At 32.0% G+C, this 17124-nt stretch overlaps 1 long non-coding RNA gene and 1 pseudogene across 1 annotated transcript; both read left to right on the top strand.

The window, feature by feature from the left end:
- Positions 1-40: 40 nt before the first annotated feature.
- On the top strand, positions 41-1890 carry LOC111207875. Its single transcript, XR_002660097.2, has 7 exons — positions 41-376; positions 493-617; positions 752-819; positions 1056-1125; positions 1320-1409; positions 1644-1719; positions 1822-1890. It is a non-coding gene; the product is annotated as an uncharacterized LOC111207875 (long non-coding RNA).
- A 2450-nt stretch (positions 1891-4340) lies between these two features.
- LOC106420960 lies at positions 4341-8652 on the top strand (annotated as a pseudogene).
- The last annotated feature ends 8472 nt before the right edge of the window (positions 8653-17124 follow it).

Raw genomic sequence — 17124 nt, 5'->3', positions numbered from 1 at the left:
AGCCTTTAAATAGTTTTCGTGTCAAACTTGAAATCCGTCGAAAATTCTGGTTCTTGGCTCATACCGAAGCTAACCGGAATCGACTTACCAGTTAATTAAATTGTACCAAACCGATCCGTAAATTAATGAAATGTCGTCGATATCGCTCAGCTTCTCTCCGTCTTCGCCTTGCCGACTGTGAGACTTCACCGAGTAAACACACTTTTCTTCATCAACAACACAGCCACGTGTCACCATATAACTCGTTCCAGCTGCTAACAACCTCTAACGACTTTAACTGCTTTGCAACATCATCGATCCTCAGTAAGAGGAGATAAATCTCTAACGTATGGAGATCTTTTTGGCGTGCAGCCAGCAAGATCATCCTATCTATGAGGTAGTGTTTTCACCTCGGTTTGCTCTGTTTAACATTCTGTATTCTACGTGGAAGGAAGTAACTGGAAGGAACCCAACACAAAATGTGATGGGTTGTTATTTTATCATGATCTTTAGGATGAGCCTATTGATAAGAGCAAGCTCTGGGGTGATTTAGAGGAAGAAGAGGAAGAGGAACAAGAGGAGGAGATGGATGAAGAGGAACTAGAAGACGGCATGGAATCGGTTTATACATTGTCAAGGTATTGTTTTGCCTTAAACTCTGAGAGGTGTATTTGTTCGCTTATTATATAATATATCTTTTTTTTTCATTATTATTATTATTTTTTATTAGATAATATCCAAGTATGAAACTGAAAGTTTTTCCTTTTTTCAGCATTCCAACTGGCACCGAGACACCGAATGCAATTGAAGAGAAAGGAATCCGATAGGCCTCTATATCAAGTAGGAAACCCAATTTTAATTGATGTCGAGCAGTATTTTACTGTTAGCTCTTATTGGTTGGTTTTTAAGAGCATGTTTATTGCAGTGCCTTAAATGAGTTGCTTAAGGTATTTCTGTTTGTTTAAGTTGTGTGTTTGTTGTTCTGGTTATGTAATGTTTCTCTTCGGAAGTATGTCGAGTTTGGATTTGTTGTTATGTTTCTGTTGAACTTGTTTCTCTTTTTGTTTCGGTTTCAGAAGCATTGGGAGGGAGAAGATCAAGTTTCTGTTTCAGAAGCAGATGAGTCTTGGACGCAAAGCAAACCATGTGAGTAGTTATTTAAAATTTAATTTTTTTTAAGAACCCTTAACTTATAAAACTAGCATTGGAAGTCCAAAATTAGGTGTTTTTTAAGATTAACTCTTAACTTAATTTTAATACTAAAATATTGACTAAGAATCCACTTAGGGGTTATTCCAATAAACATGCTCTAATAATGTCCTTTTAAAAAAAATCTGAAGGTACTTAAGAATTTCCCCTGGAACAGTGTTGGGAACCACACACACATATGTTATTAAAACTGGCACTCAAGACAAGCTGGGAGCGAAAGGGTAAGCAATCTATGTCGGACTTACCAAACATTTGTTTACTAAAGGAATTGGTAGGCACTTTAAGTATGTCGTTGTCAAATACTTAATTGATAGTTCATGGTTGGTTGGAAATGAGGCTAAAACTTTTGAGAATCACTTATTAGGTCTAGACGTTTAGTTATGGTAATGTCTTCTGACTCTTGCTATATGCATTTGACAAGCGGCTAATTTATGCAATCGTGTAAATATGACCAGGTTGATTTGCTGAGAGGGGCAAAAGACAGATGGATATCAGTTTACTGGAGGCCATGGAGAATGTTTTACCTGCCAAGTAAGTAGTAGAACCACTACAACATGTGAGTTCAATAACAAGATAAAAACCATTGAAAAAATAGTGTTGTTAACTCTGCCAACATTTTTGATTTTTGGAAAGTATGAGGAGGCAAGAGAAGAGGAGAGAAACTACACAATAAGCTAAGGACTTCACTGACATGGTCGCCGAGGTAATGATTGAACTTAAGATATATATATAATATATATATATATATATATATAACTGTTTTAATACCATTGATATGAATGGACGAGATGATTAACCTTTCTTATCTTACCTTGGTGGAATGGGTACAAAACTCGAAGAAAAGGAAGCATGATGAGGAAGGGAAGAAAAAGAAAGATTTCAAGTTTTTTTCTTCTTTTTTTTGTTAATAAGATTTCAAGTTTTGAGGAAATCTTCTTATTTATCTATGAATTCTAGATTCTGGACGTGTCCTGAGAATGTGTTTTGCTTTATTTAACACACTGAGAAAGAGAGAGAGTGAGATTGAGGTAGAAAATAAAAAACCCACAGGCTATGGATTCTTGATACTCTTGTGTTACCTTAAGTCACAAAACATGTTTGAACACATTCAAAGTAAAAGCCAGAAAAAAACTTAAATAACAAGTTTTTGAATAATCAACAGCCATCGTTGCTGTTGTGATCGTCCATAGATCTTCTTGCCATACTTTGTTCGATGACGCTCTTGACTTCCATTCCTGCATGCGGCACATTATTTTTTGTTGATGTAAAAACGAGTAAAGTTCCAATTATTTGAAGAAATGAAACGGTGACACAAGGCGACATATTATTGGTATGATGAAAGGAGCAAACCCATTTGATAGTACATATTGCCCTACCACCATGCATGAGAGACATCATCATGACTCCACCCTTCTCTTTTTTTTTTCTCACTCTCATACATCATCTTGCAATGAACAAACCTCATTTGTACCAGTTCCAAAACGCAATTAATCTCACCAACTCAAGATTTTTTAATTAAAATTCAACACATTTAAATGATATCGCTGACACTAAGCTAAGAGCAACATTATCGAAGCAAATTTGAGGTTTCTTAAGATAGGAACCCACAAAAAACACTAAAACGGAGGGGAGAATTTGTTAAATAAGAGGCATTTTGGTTTGATCCTTGTACTGTTCGCATGCCCCACTGACACGTGGCGGTCCGCAGTTGGTTTATTTTTAATTTTTTTTTAATCAGAAAAAAAAAAATTTAAGAACCTAAAACGTTTTTACCGATAACGTTGCTCTAAACAATTGAATCCTTTTTTTTTTTGGTTAAAAGAAACAACTATATTTGTACAGGTAAAAAAATCTAGAATTAAGAATATTTTAAGTTGTGATGGGACAGATTTTAGCTTTACCACATTTCAAACCCCTATCACGTGTGAAAGCCTAAGTGGATTGCACTATTATAATAATGAATGTTTGTCCTTTTTCAACAATTTAAGATAATGGTGAGTAATGTATGTGTAAACGTAATTCGTATTTTCAGCAAAAGATTGCACATACATTATGTTTGCCTATTTTACATGTGATTTGCTTGCTAAAATATCGATAACTAAGGTGGCATCATAGTCAACATTTAGTGTTGGAGGTCAAGTGTTGAATTCATACAGAAACAATCTTTTACCAAAAAAAAGTGTTCAGACACTGTTTTTCATTTCGAATTGGTTAGCATGATAAAATATTTATTTTCTAATATAGTTTTTATGTATTTAATTACTTTATATATTTAATTTCAGATAGTATTAAATTGGATGTCTCAAACCCTAAAAGAATATAATCTGCGTCTATGTGTGTGTTTGTGACATTTAAGGTTTCGTTGAACTCTTGTTGCAAGATAACTATGTGAAAAATCATATCTTAGTTTCAAAATTAATTTTTAACACCCACAAAAAAAATCCTAAGACAAAATTAAATGACTATGAGCTTAGATAGATTGCTATTTAACAGGGTCCGTTACCGCAGATGGTTGAATCGACTGCGAGTAGCACGAGGCCTCCGTTTCGTTCGGAAGAATTCTACCAACGTCATGATTAACTATCTCTACAATGTTCTAAAACTAAAAAAAATTTAAGAATCATTTTTCTTTCTTTTCAAACATGATGAAAGAAACGTCGCGTGTTTCATATTTCCACATCTTTTGAGAATCCAATTATTAAAAGATATTCAACTAATTGTGGTCACCATTTTATCTACGAAGATTCGAAAACACATTCAAGATGTATATAGTTTTAGGTACACCAAAAGGCGATCAAGCAACACGTGTTGGTGGTATACATAAGAGACAAAACCGGTCTGACTTGACATAACCCGGCCATATTCCAGGTTTAACTCGAATCATGTTTTTGTCCCCAAACAGACCCAAAAATTAATACAATTTTATATGAAAGTGATGATAGATCGTAAAACCAAACATAAGCCAGCACAAAAATCATATCAAAGTGACTTTGTTTTGAATTAGACATCCATCTCAAACCGAACCAAATCGATTTTGAATCTTAAACCAAAACTCCACCACCAATAATGTGCTTGAGGTGTGGTGGTGGGGTCATGAACCGTGAGTTGAAACACGAGTGAAATATTATTATATATATATAAAATAACCACGTACAGAGGTTTCAGTGCCACACACACACACACTTCTCACTTGAGAAAATGGAGAAGAACACTTTACACACTTACAAACTTGTGCTTCTGTTCGCATGTTCTTTGGTTCTATTTCTTAACACGGAGCTGAGTTTTCTTGCATCTGCAAAAACCCTAGACAATGATAGCAAGGCATGTAACGCAAACTGATATTTCCCTATTTTCGAACACCTCTTAATTACTATCACTGTTTTTATAATTTTATAATGCTAAATTTAAAATTCAGGTTTATATAGTTTACCTTGGCGAAAGAGTACACGATGATCCTACGGCTTCTCATCATGAAATGCTTGAATCACTTCTTGAGAGGTACTTACTAATACTGATATTACTGAACCTGTTTATACTATATCTCTTTTATCTTCATTAGGTAACAAACATTCAAATATTTATTTCTTCTTGCTACCCAAGAAACCTCATTCGTCATGCTATATGTGTCTTCACATAACTTAGGCCCTCCTGTCTTTTTTTCTTTTGTCTATCATAAGTTCTTCTCTCACTTAAATTTCTCATGTTATATATAGCAAAGAAGACGCACATAACTCAATGATCTACAGCTATCAACATGGATTCTCCGGTTTCGCAGCACTTCTTACATCTACACAAGCAAATAAAATCTCAGGTACTCATCAAAACCCATACACACATCTGTGAAAAATTCATAGAATAATCATTTTTAATTTTTTGTCACAAAATTAGTTTTCAATGAAAAGATGACCAAAATTTTTTTTATTAAAAGGTAAAAATATATTTATAGCCTAGGGTTAACTAATTTAGACTTAGAATTTAGAGTTAATGGGTATAGTTTTGAGTATAAGGTTTCAAATTTTTTAAAATAAAAATAAATTACAATTAAAATTTCAAAATAAAAAAGAGTCTATTTTGGTCATTTTTCTTATTGTGAGCTATTTTTGTAACAAAAATTTCAAAATGAGTGTTTGAGAGAATTGGCCAATTTCATATCTTTGAGCACTAATTAACGACTTTGGTTTTCAAACCGGAATCTTGTAATATAAACACAGAGCATCCAGAAGTAATCCATGTTATACCAAACCGGATTCTGAAACTGCAAACCACAAGAACTTGGGACCACCTTGGCCTCTCTCAAATTTCAACTCCTTTTTCTTCCTCTTCATCGACATCTGTAAAAGGTCTTCTTCATGACACCAACATGGGCAGTGAAGCTATCATCGGCGTCATGGATACCGGTCTCTCTCTCTCTCTCTTTCTCTCTCTCTATATATATATATATCCTTGTCTCACATCATGTATGCATGTATATATAAAGGAATATGGCCAGAGTCAAAGGTATTCAACGATCAAGGCCTTGGACCAATACCTAAGCGCTGGAGAGGAAAATGTGTATCAGGAGAAAAGTTTAACGCCACAATTCATTGCAACAAAAAGCTAATAGGAGCTAAGTACTACGTAAGCGGCCTACTCGCCGAGATGGGAGGAAAATTCAACCGAACCATAATCCAAGATCTCAAATCCAGCAGAGATGTAATCGGTCACGGCACGCATACAGCCGAAATAACCGGAGGCTCATTCGTCTCCAATGCAAGCTACTATGGTCTAGCCCAAGGTACATGATAAGTAGAAGTTGAGACTGAACCAAGCCAACAGAAACTTTTGATAGTATTCACTATATATATATATATTTTAAGTCAAAATTGACTTCCAACATAAAACTAATCGATAATAAGTGTATTGATCCATCCCTGATATAAGTTAGTTTAAGAGTCAAGGTATAGGTTTAATAAGACATAACCTTGTTCCCTTGTCAGGCACAGTCCGAGGTGGTGCTCCTAAGGCCCGGATAGCCGCATACAAGGCGTGTTGGAACGGAGTAGAACATGCTGGAGGGTGTACAACTGCTGATATGTGGAAGGCTTTTGATGATGCTATACACGATGGGGTTGATGTTTTGTCTGTTTCTATTGGCGGGGGTATTCCAGAGGATTCAGAGGTTGATAAGCTCGACTATATCGCGGCTTTTCACGCGGTGACAAAAGGGATTCCGGTTGTTGCTGCGGCAGGTAACGCAGGCCCTGCTGCTTAGACTGTTGTCAATGTTGCTCCATGGCTTTTGACCGTTGCTGCTACTACTCTTGACCGGTCTTTTCCTACCAAGATCACTCTTGGGAATAATCAAACCTTCTTGGTACGTTTTAATACCTTTTATTACCCAAAAACCTAAACAACAATTATAGTTTATTTGGAGCTATTTTAACTTGTTGGTGTCTAACTAGGCTGAATCTCTGTACACTGGACCGGAGATTACAACCGGTTTAGCCTTCCTGGACTCAAACAGTGATGATAATGTTGATGTGAAGGGGAAAACAGTTCTTGTTTTCGATAGTATACGTACCACTCCAATTAGATTGAAAGGTGTAGCAGGAGTCATCTTTGCCCGAAAGCCTGACGATCTACTTCAACGGTGCCATTCTTTTAAGTGCATTTTTGCAGATTACGAGCTTGGAACCGACATTTTACAATACATACGTACCACCAGGTTCCTCTATCTTGAAGCAGATAAACTCTGTTTATAATGTCACATCCCTCTCTTTTTTTTTTATCTATAAATATTATTGATCCAACGTCTAATCACAGATCTCCTACGGTGAGAATAAACTCGGCTACGACATTAACAGGTTTGCCTGCAACTACAAAGGTTGCTGCATTCTCATGTAGAGGGCCTAACTCAGTTTCACCAGCCATTCTCAAGGTTACAAAGCCGTTATGTCTCTGGTCTATGTTGTTTACTTCAAAAGTTGAAACTAGATTATTTATCACATTTTACACTATGTAGCCTGATATAGCAGCTCCTGGTGTGAGCATACTCGCTGCATTAAGTCCGTTTGATTCTAGAGAACATGATGGATTTGGACTAGATACAGGGACATCCATGTCGACTCCTGTTGTTTCTGGAATCATAGCTCTCCTCAAGTCTCCGCACCCTAACTGGTCTCCTGCTGCAGTTAGATCAGCTTTGGTCACAACAGGTTCTTTGCTTAGTTCTTCACTTTTTCTTCTTCAACTACACAAACAAAACTGACTAACCTGTCTCTTTTTGGAAGCTTGGAGGACAAGTCCATCTGGAGAGCCCATTTTTGCTGAAGGATCAAACAAGAAGCTTGCAGATCCATTTGACTATGGAGGAGGTCTTGTAAACCCTCAAAGAGCTTCAAAACCAGGACTTGTCTACGATATGGGGATTCAAGATTACATCAACTATATGTGTTCTGCTGGTTACAACGATTCCTCAATTTCTGGTATAATTACCAAGTGTCCAAATCCTAAGCCATCAATTCTTGATATGAACTTACCTTCAATCACAATTCCAAATATTGAAAAAGAAGTCACACTCACAAGAACTGTGACCAATGTTGGACCCATCAAGTCAGTCTACAAAGCTGTGATCGAGTCTCCACTCGGCATAACTCTCACCGTCACACCGAACACACTCGTGTTTAGCTCTGCAGCTAAGAGAGTGCTCACTTTCAAGTAGGCCTGGGAATTTAAATCAAAGCCCGCGGGGCCCGCCCCATTTGACCCGCCGCGGGGCGGGTGCGGGTCGAGCATTTTGAAAAAATCAAGTCGCGGATGCGGGTGCGGGTTAAGACTATTTTTTGCGGGGCGGGTGCGGGTTGGTGGATTTTGATTTGCGGATACCCGCCAACTCGCAAAATAAAATAAAAAATAAAAAAAAATCTTTTTTTTTGAAAAATTCGATTTTTTTTAGAAAAATAGTTATTTTTAAAAGAAAATAATTAAACTTTTAAAAAATAATATAAAAAATTACTTATAAATATATTATTTTGCAGAAAAACTAATTAAATAATTATTTTTTTAATTAAAAATATAACCCGCGGGTCCCACGGGTTACCCGCAAAATAAAGCGGGGCAGGTGCGGGTATTAGTTTATTTCTTTGCGGGTTGAACGGGTCGAAATTTTAACTAAAACAAAAGAAACGATCCGCGGGTTGGCGGGTCGTGCGGGGCGGGTTGACCCGCGAACCCAGGCCTACTTTCAAGGTGAAGGCTAAAACGAGCCATAAAGTCAACACTGGTTACTTCTTTGGAAGCTTGACATGGACTGATGGTGTTCATGATGTTAAGATCCCTGTCTCTGTTCAGACAAAGATTATGATCAAGGCTTAGCAAAGAAACTCAAAATTATCTGAATAATAAGCGATTTCGATCGACTCAATGTATTAAAAAAAGAGCCATGCGATGCTCATGGCTTTGTTCTTAATTATGAAGTTTGTTGCAAATTTCAATTCGAAGTGTGTCAAATCAACATCTTTACTAATTAGAAAGATGAAATCACTAAAAAATTTGAATCTCTTATACAATAACAAACACACATATAGAGAAAACCGTGAAATTTCCTAATTTATTCGTTACAACCATATGTTAACTATAGCATTAGTGTCTTGACTTGTTAATATATCTTTAAGTTTGACCTGAGAACTCCAAGTTCATATATATTGAATATTTTCGTGTATTTTTGATGGGAAAAATAAAAAAAATTACATGTTTTTTTCCTTTTTCTAATTTTTTTTTTTTTGAACATTCCTTTTTCTAATTACCCTCCAGTAAAAAGAGAAACAATTTGACACACACTCGTTCACATGGAAGGTTATACTTTACGGTCAACTAATGGGACTCACTGTCCTACCAGACTACCACCATGCATGCATGAGCAGTTTGTCTTCCCCTTTTTCAGCTGCTTTCAATTTTTTTCTTCTCACTGATATATAATTTATAAAATGTATATATGTTTATATATGTATATATATTAATGTTCAAGAATTATAGTGAATATTTTTGGTTGGAAGTTTTTATAAAATAAATTATGATATTGTTAGTGAATATAAATTAAAATACAAAATTTATTTATAAACTTTTATTTATAATATTTCTATTATAAGACTGAAATGTAAAATTTCAAAATAATTTTAGAAAATATTTTTACATTTATTTATCCACCCACAACCGCAACAATCTGCAACCGCAAACACTAGCAAGATCAATTTTTGATTTTAAAAGGTTTGAAATGGTTTAAATCGATTTATGTTGTAAAATACCAATGTTACCACCGATAAAAAATGCATTTGTGAGTGGTAGAGGAGAATCCACTCAAATCCTAAGTTTAATCTTTCCACAATCGTTGAAGAAATGGTACAAAACTTTTCAATAAACTTTGAATGGATCGTATGATGCTCTTGAGAACACCATACTTTTTTTTTTTGAGAAAGAGAACACCATACTTGACGAACACCATATGCTATGTTGGCAGCGTGAGAACTAATAAAGCGTAAATTTAAAAAATATATACCAATGATATATAAAGGTTAGTGGAAATGAATTGATTGAAAGGGTGAAAAAGTCATGGAATATGAAACACAACATTTTGCTTGTCTGCTAGGGTCGTGATAATAATTAATTGATTTCGAATTTTCTTGCGGAAGTAACTAAAGATTAAGATATGAATAGGAACCCGATACTAATATATGCAAGTTACTTTCATCAATCGTACGTCAAAAAAGTTTAAATATAAACGAGAAAAAAAGTATAAGAAAGAAAGTGGTAGAGAAATATGGAAGGTGTAGAGAACATATATACAACCGTTCTTACACCTTCTCGTTCTTGCTCGTCTTGATTATATTTCATCCTACCCTTTCGATCGATATCAACACATTGTCGTCTTCAGGATCTCACACAATCTCAATTAGCAACAGAACACTCGTATCTCCCGGTGGAGTCTTCGAGCTTGTTTTTTTCAAACCGCCGGCACTCTCGATCGCGTTGGTATCTGGGAATATGGTATAAGAAATCTCGAAGAAAACCTACGCATGGGCAGCCAACAGAGACAACCCTCTCTCAGATGATTATACCAGGAGCTATTTCTGGAGTTTACCAACGGACGACTGCGATTTGTTCTCAAGCTGTGGGCCTAATGATTATTGTGACCAAATACGCATTAGGTCCACAGATTGAAAACAAATCAGCAGCTGTGGGACTTGAGAGACGGATCATCTGTGTGTGTGAGGAGAACGCGGCTTAGTTGTAGCGAAGATGGGTTTTTGAGGCTAGAGAAGATGAAGTTGCCAGATACTAATTAAGATGGTATTGTGGATTCGAGAATTGGCTTGAAGAAATGTGAAGAGATAGTGTCTTAGCGATTTATTGTGAGTTTGTGACCTAAATATATTTCACTAAATTTAAATAAATGAAAAAGAGTACAAATGAATTATTTTTAAATAATTTTTCATAACATGTTACATATTTCAATATTTTTTTATAACATGTTACATATTTCAATAATTTTTTTAAAAACTGGTATTTTGGAAAAGTTTTCATTTTTTATAGAGAACTACTGTAGATTTGGGATTGTGACTTTAAAATTAGGATAACAAGTATTTTTTGTTGATAGATAACTACTATTTTTTTGGGATTGTGACTTAGAAATAATATAACAAGAATTTTTGTAAATAGATGAGTATCCTTTCAGAAGTTTTCAGCAATAAGTTACATTTAAAAAAAAAATTAAAAAACCTCCTATTTTTGGATTTTTTCATATTTATAGAGAAGTATTATAGATTAGGGATTGTGACTTAGAAATAAGGATAACAAGAATTTGTTTTGATAGATGAGTATTTTTCCAGAATTTTTCATCAATAAATTACATATTTCAATAATTTTTACAAAAACTACTATTTCTTAAAAGTTTCCATTTCTATAGATAACTATTGTAGATTTGAGATTATGCTTTCTGCGCCGGGAAGCCCCCGAATCTTACTCAGTGGGCATCATGAAATTAGGATAACAAGAATTTTTGTTGACAGATGAGTATTCTTTCATAATTTTTCATTAATAGGTTGCATTTTTCCAATAATTTTTAGAGAAGCTTCTATGTTTGGAAAGTTTTTATTTCTATGAAGAACTATTGTAGATTTAAGATTGTGTCTTAGAAATTAGGATAACATGAATTTTTGTTTGTAGATGATTTTTTATCAATAGGTTGCATTTTAAAAAAAAAAATTTTAAACCTACTATTTTTGGATAGTTTTCATTTTTATAGAGAACTATTGTGACTTAGAAATTAGAATAACTAGAATTTTTTTCATATATGAGTGGTCTTTCAAAAAATTTCATCAATAGGTTGCATTTTTATATTATTTTTTTAAGAACCTGTTATTTTTGGAAAGATTTCATTTTTATAGAGAACTATTGTAGATTTTGGATTGTGACTTAGAAATTAGTATAACAAGAATTTTTGTTTATATATGAGTATTCTTTCAGAATTTTTCTTCAAAATGTTGCATTTTTAAAATATTTTTTTTAAAACCTACTATTTTTGGATAGTTTTCATTTTTATACAGAACTATTGTAGATTTTGGATTATGGCTTAGAAATTAATATAACAAAAAAAATTCATCAATAGGTAACATTTTTATATATTTTTTTAAGAATCTGCTATTTTTGAAAAGTTTTCATTTTTATAGAGAACTATTGTAGATTTGAGATTGTGACTTAGAAATAAGGATACCATGAATTTTTGTTTGTAGATGAGTATTATTTCAGAATTTTTCATCAATAGGTTGCATTTTTAAAATAATTTTTTAAAAACCTGCTATTTTTGGATAGTTTTCATTTCTATAGAAAACTATGGTAGATTTGGGATTATGTCTTTGAAATTAAGATAATAAGAATTTTAGTTGATGGATGAGTATTCTCTCAAAAAATTTCATCAATAGGTTACATATTTCAATAATTTTTGAAAAAATTGCTATTTTTTAAATATGTTTTCATTTCTATAGAGAACTATTGTAGATTTTAGATTGTGACTATGAAATTTGGATAACAAGAATTTTTGTTGACAGATGTGTATTCATTCAAAAATTTTCATCAATAGGTTACATTTTTTCAATAATTTTTACGAAAGCTGCTATTTTTGGAAATTTTTTATTTGTATAGAGAACTATTGTAGATTTGAGATTGTGACTTTGAAATTAGGTAACTAGAATTTGTTTTTCACATATGAGTATTCTTTCAAAAAAATTCATCACTAAGTTACATTTTTATAATATTTTTTTAAGAACCTGCTATTTTTGGAAAGTTTTCATTTTTTATAGAAAACTATTGTAGATTTGGGATTGTGACTTAGAAATAAGGACAACAAGAATTTTTGTTTGTAGATGAGTATTCTTTTACAAATTTTCATCAATAAGTTGCATTTTTAAAATAATTTTTCTTAAAACCTGCTATTTTTGGATAATTTTAATTTTTATAGAGAACTAATGTAGTTTTGGATTATGACTTAGAAATTTGTATAACAAGAATTTTTGTTTGTAGATAAGTATTTTTTCAGAATTTTTCATCCATAGGTTGCATTTTTAAAATAATGTTTTTAAAACCTGCTATTTTTGGATAGTTTTCATTTTTATAGAGAACTATTGTAGATTTTGGATTGTGACTTAGAAATTAATATAACAAGAATTTTTGTTAATAAATGAGTTTTCTTTCAGAAATTTTGATCAATAGGTAACATTTTTTAATATTTTTTTAGAACCTACTATTTTTGAATAGTTTTCATGTTTATAAAAAATTATTGTAGATTTGAGATTGTGACTTAGAAATAAAATACCATGAATTTTTGTTTGTAGATGAGTATTCTTTCAGAATTTTTTATCAATAGGCTGCATTTTTAAAATATTTTTTTTTTAAACCTGCTATTTTTTGGATAGTTTTTATTTTTATCGAGAACTATTGTAGCTTTTGGATTGTGACTTAGAAATCTATATAACAAGAATTTTTCATCGATAGGTAACATTTTTTATATTTTTTAAGAACCTTCTATTTTTAAAAAGTTTTCATTTTTATAGAGAACTATTGTAGATTTGGGATTGTGACTTAGAAATAAGGATACCATGAATTTTTGTTTGTAGATGAGTATTCTTTCAGAATTTTTCATCAGTAGGTTGCATTTTTAAAATATTTTTTAAAAAACCTGCTATTTTTGGATAGTTTTCATTTCTATAGAGAACTATTGTAAATTTGAGATTGTAATTTTGAAATTCGTATAACATGAATTTTTGTTGACAGATAAGTATTCTTTCAGAATTTTTCATCAATAGGTTCTTTCAATAATTTTACGAAAGCTGCTATTTTTGGAAATTTTTTATTTCTATAGAGAACTATTGTAGATTTGGGATTATGACTTAGAAATTATGATAACTAGAATTTTTTTTCATATATGAGTATTCTTTCAAAAAATTTCATCAATAGGTTGTATTTTTATAATATTTTTCTAATAACTTGCTATTTTTGGAAAGTTTTCATTTTTATAGAGAACTATTGTAGATTTGGGATTGTGACTTAGAAATAAGAATAACAAGAATTTTTGTTTGTAGATGAGTATTCTTCTAGAATTTTTCATCAATAGGTTGCATTTTTAAAATATTTTTTTAAGAACTTGCTATTTTTGGATAGTTTTAATTTTTATAAAGAACTAATTTAGTTTCTGATTGTGACTTAGAAATTAGTATAACAAAAAGTTTTTTTTGTAGATGAGTATTTTTTCAGAATTTTTCATCAATAGGTTGCATTTTTAAAATAATATTTTTAAAACCTGCTATTTTTGGATAGTTTTCATTTTTATAGAAAATTATTGTAGATTTTGGATTGTGACTTAGACAATAATTTAACAAAAAATTGTGTTAATAGATGAGTATTCTTTCAAAATTTTTCATCAATAGGTAACATTTTTTTAATAATTTTTTAAGAACTTGCTATTTTCGAAAAGTTTTCATTTTTATAGAGAACTATTGTAGATTTGGGACTGTGACTTAAAAATAAAGATACAATAAATTTTTGTTTATAGATAAGTATTCTTTCAAAAAATTTCATAGTTGTATTTTTAAAATAATTTTTTAAAAACCTGTTAATTTTGGATAGTTTCCTAAAAGATTCTTCATCCCCAACGTTCAGGCCACGTGAAATCTTAAGGTGCTTACAGGTTGGCCTGTTGTGTGTTCAAGCACGTGTAGATGATAGACCACTGATGTCGGCAGTTGTTTTGATGCTGGGAAGTGAAGCAGCTTGATATTCCTCTACCTATATTTTATGTTTTTACTCTGTTTTTGTAAGCTCAAGAACTCGGAGAAACCTAACGTTATTACCACTATAATTAAACTTAAGTCAGTATATTAACATTAATATCAAAATAAATACAAGAAACTAACAGAATTATCAATAACAAAAAAAAAAAAAAAAGGAAAACGGAGAAGAGACATAAAGAGCTTATGTTTAGGTGATGATGGATCGGTGATGAAGATCAAGGCGTAACAAAGAAACTCAAAAAGTATCTGAACAATAAGCGATTTCGATCGATTCAATGTATTAAAAAAGAGCGGTATGATGCTATGGTCTTTGTTCTTACGTAGTTTGTTGCAAATTTCAATTCTGACTGTATCGAATCAAATATCCTAATTTATTCGTTGCAACCATATGTTAACGATAGACTTGTTAATTGAGGTTGATTGGCAATTGTTTTAAAAGTGATGTAGGATCTCTCTACCGGCTAAATTATTTATACAGTCCAAAATTTTGATAACAATGCTTTGTTAAGATTTTTTAAAACTACAGTTTTTTATTTATTTATTTTTTAGCTGTGGAAAACTATAAATCTAGAGCACTTATTTTTTGTTTTAGAAAATTTATATGTAAATCATTGAATCTTTTTAAACCTACAGATAATATTTTACAGCAAAATTATTTACGGCCACAGCAAAAAAATCTACAGTTTTATTTCTAAAGCAAAAATATAAAGTTACAACTCCTTCCAATCATCCCATAATATATCTTAAAGTTTAAAGCTTGACATGAGACCTCCAAGTTCATTTCCTGCACATGTAGCATATATACTGAATATTTTCGTGAATTTTTGATGGAGAGAATAATAAAATTTGCATGTTTCTTTTTCTTTTTTTCTAATTACCCTCCAATAAAAAGATAAATAATTTGACACCCTCATTCCTCAGACCAACCAAACGGTAGCACATGGAAGGTGATACTTAACAGCCAACTAAAACTAATGCTTACTCACTACCCTACAAGACTACCACCACGCATGCATGGGTAGTTTGTCTTCGTCTTTTTCTTTTTTTTTTTTTTGAAACTAAAATCTTCCTCTTTTTCGGCTGCTCTCTTTTTTTTTTTCTCACTGATATAAAATTATGCACCGTAATTGGGAAAAATAATTGTGAAATAAAAACCCAACCTAGCTAGGAAATATTATCCTAAATCTATAATTATTTTTAGAGATATAAAAAAAGTTCTGGAAATGTTAAAATTTGAAATAGAAAGTTAGAATTTAAACACACAAACGGTCGCTTCACTCTTAGTTGCGCGAATGTATTTTGCTAGTATCCCTATAAAAATAGTAATCAGAAACTAAAACAAGTATCAGAAATATTGGTCAAAAAGTATAATAAAGTATTTCGGGTTGAAAATGAGAGAAGCTTTACCCGAAATACAATCTCCACTCGTGTGATTAGTGAAGGCCTTCGAAGTTCTATGTTAAGTGGGTTTCACTGTTCTAATGATTAATGTTTTCCATACTATGGTTTTTGTTGACCGAACTTTTCATGCGGAATTTATATATACTAACCTTCGAGCCAAATAGAGTGCTTAACGTATATAAAAGCACAAGCGCATTTCTTTTTTTCATTAAAAAATGCATCTTGCAAATTATTTACGTTACGATTATCAATCTACTTATATATTATATATATTGTAAAAGCATTTGTTATCTGATAGTCTTTTCTTTAGAACAAATTAGGTATCTTGTAATAATAGTTTGTAGTCAACCAGAAATAAACATACACTAATTAGTATGATCGCAAACTAGTATGATCAAAGTATCATGCATGCGCAATAAATACCCTACAACAATAACACGGTCATAAAAATCTCCAGGAAGACAAAAAAGGTGAAAGGGTGTTCTTCAGAAATTCTTCAACACTCAGCTAAGAACAATACAACAACAACATTCTGAAAACACGTAGTAACATGAGCACAAACGTGTATTCGAGGATATATATTATGAAGAGAGACAAGTGGGTGAGGTCAATCGGTGCTTTGTTACGGATTATCTGCGATGCATGCTAGATTTCTAGTATTTAACCATTATCAATTTATCATGCCTTTCTAAGAAGAAGAAAACACACAATAATCATTTGGCAGAAAAAGAAAAAATAAAACACAAAATAATCTATTTCTTGCACGTGCATAAAAAGCGAGTCAATAAATTCAGTCGTACCACCTTTGAAGATTCCACTATCAAACAGATTCAACTATTGGTGGTCACCATTTATCTACCAAGTATGAAAAACACATTCAATTCAAGACTATAATATGCACACATGACTATAATATATGTGCTGTACAAAGAGACAAATGAAAAGTATATATCCAAATGTAACACAGAAGTTTACTTGTGTATAGTAATTTAGTGTCAATTCTTAGTAATATTAGATTAATTGTATTCAAATAAAAATAATATATATATATATAAGAATATATAGATAATCGGAACAAAATTTACTAGAAAAATATATTAGCATATGATTTCATATTTTTTTCATATAGTTTCATCTTGTTATACACATTCCATGTTTTTGTGTATACCCATAAATGCAAAAATTAGAATTGGTTTTCTTTTTGGTTCTTAGTGAT

The sequence above is a fragment of the Brassica napus genome, chromosome C7 (assembly GCF_020379485.1).
Source record: "Brassica napus cultivar Da-Ae chromosome C7, Da-Ae, whole genome shotgun sequence".
NCBI lineage: Eukaryota > Viridiplantae > Streptophyta > Magnoliopsida > Brassicales > Brassicaceae > Brassica > Brassica napus.
Note: the sequence above shows the minus strand (reverse complement) of the source record. Positions and strands in the feature narration are given on the sequence as shown.